Here is a 2,069-nt window from a genome sequence, read left to right as displayed (position 1 = left end):
TTGACAACACTACAGTGACAAAACCAGGTTAAGGAAAATTGAAGGATCTGTGAAAAATAATGTAGAAAACAAAATGAGATCATAAAAGTAAAATAGTGTTTGATTTTGTAAGCAAGAATCTTAGCCTTCAGAATTCTGCGTTAACTACTTCCCATACTTTAATCTTTGAATTAATAGAATATAACTAGTAGTTCAATAGTTGTGAAGAATTGAAGTTAAAATAAAAAGTAACACCAGTCTAATATTCTCTGTTAAAAAAAATTTCATTCTTCTGCACTTCCTGCAACCCCTGAAGAATACAATTTTTGCAGGTTCTGCAAGCAATTTTAAGAATAAGATGCATCTTAGTCTAGAGCACTCAGTAGCTTAAAATAAAATGGTAAAGAAAATCACCTGAAGACTGACTACAGGATTTGAAAGCCTTCTCTTTGAAACCAGGATCGCTATAAAATCTTTGATTTAATGCCTTACAGAATGCCTGGAGTGGACATAATCAATCTCATGAAGAAGTTTTTACGATTATAATAAGTGTAGTCTCAATATAAATTTAAAGTTTTAGTTGAAACGAAATACATCCTTCAATTAGAAGGAAATAATGAAGCAATTCTTCTTTCCTCTAGATCTTTAATACTTGATCACTAGCAGCTTCCCAGATTGAAAATTTTTGTAAACGGTATTTAATTGACATACCAATCTGCAAAAGCACATTAGTAGTCAGGAATAATTGCAAGAGGTAGAGAAAAGAAACAGAGATGTATAGTATGATCATCACATATAGGCACCAGATGAAATAGGCAGAGACAGAACAAATAACCAAGAAATTCCGCTTACATCTCCGATAGCTTGAGTATTAGGACTCTATGTGTCTGAGTCATATTAGGACTATCAATTCTACTCTACCTGAGTCTCCTCTTGTATATATATCTCGTATTCCTGTTATTGTATTTTACAGAACTCAATCTATACAATATTAAGTTCTCATCTGGTATCAGCTAGCCTAGGTTTCTTTCGTTATGGCCGACGGATCTGTAAACTCCTCTGAACGGACCGTTTCTGATGCCGCTCTTTCTTCTTCAATTTCTTCTGCTGTTGCTACCCTTTCTTCTGCTCATCACTTTGTGAGCATCAAGTTGACAAATAAAAATTTTTTGTTTTGGAGAACACAAGTTATTCCGTTCCTTCGCGGTCACGAACTTATGGGTTTTGTTGATGGTACCAACCCTTGCCCTAATGCGTTTCTCCCTACTGTTGAAGCGCCGTCCGCTACTCAGCCCGCTCCACCCGCTCAATCCAATCCTCTATATGCTCCTTGGGTGCGTCAAGATTAGGCTGTGCTCAGTATGTTGATTTCTTCGTTGTCACTGGAGGTTATGTATCTTGCTGTTGGTTGCCGAACATCGCAAGCTTTATGGTTGGCTCTCGAACAGGCGCTTGCTTCCTCCAGCCATGCCCGTGTCATGCACCTGCTTGGACAACTGCAAAATTTGCGTCAAGGTGATCTCTTTGTTGTGGACTACATCGCACGAGCGCAGGTGGTGGTGGAAGAATTGGCTCTCGCCGGCCGGGCTGTGCCGTTAGTGGAGCAGAACATGCACGTTTTCAAAGGTTTGAGGCCGGAATATCATTCACTCACAGCTTCTTTGAACGTTCGCGGACAGCCCGTAACTCTCCCGAAACTTGCTGACCTTCTCGGCTCTCACGAGTTTCTCACCGGTGACGGCACCTATGGTGGTTCTCAACCTCTCCTGTCTGTGTTTGCTGTCCAGCGTGGTGGTGGTCGGCATCAATGCTCCTGGCGTGGTGGACAGCAGCGTGGTGGTGGTGGCTCGTCGCGAGGGAGAGGCAGCGATCACGGTGGTTTTTTCGGCGGCATGCAGCGAGGAGGTGCTGCTGGTTCTGGATGCAGCGAGGGGGAGGAGGACGGTCACGTGGCCGTGGATCTGGTTCTGGTAATTGGCAGGGTAGCAACACATGGCATTCAAATAATAATTGGCAGGGAAATAATTCTTGGCAGCCACGTTGCCAATTATGTGGGAATATTGGTCACACTGCACCTGTTTGTTACTCTT

At 42.3% G+C, this 2,069-nt stretch overlaps 1 long non-coding RNA gene across 1 annotated transcript; it reads right to left on the bottom strand.

Annotated features, from left to right (window-relative positions):
- Positions 1 to 553: 553 nt before the first annotated feature.
- On the bottom strand, positions 554 to 848 carry LOC116028372. Its single transcript, XR_004100137.1, has 2 exons — positions 783 to 848; positions 554 to 694 (listed from the first exon to the last, which is right to left on the bottom strand). It is a non-coding gene; the product is annotated as an uncharacterized LOC116028372 (long non-coding RNA).
- Between the last annotated feature and the right edge of the window lie 1,221 nt (positions 849 to 2,069).

The sequence above is a fragment of the Ipomoea triloba genome, chromosome 9 (assembly GCF_003576645.1).
Source record: "Ipomoea triloba cultivar NCNSP0323 chromosome 9, ASM357664v1".
Classification (NCBI taxonomy): domain Eukaryota; kingdom Viridiplantae; phylum Streptophyta; class Magnoliopsida; order Solanales; family Convolvulaceae; genus Ipomoea; species Ipomoea triloba.
This window is presented reverse-complemented; position numbering and strand designations above follow the sequence as displayed.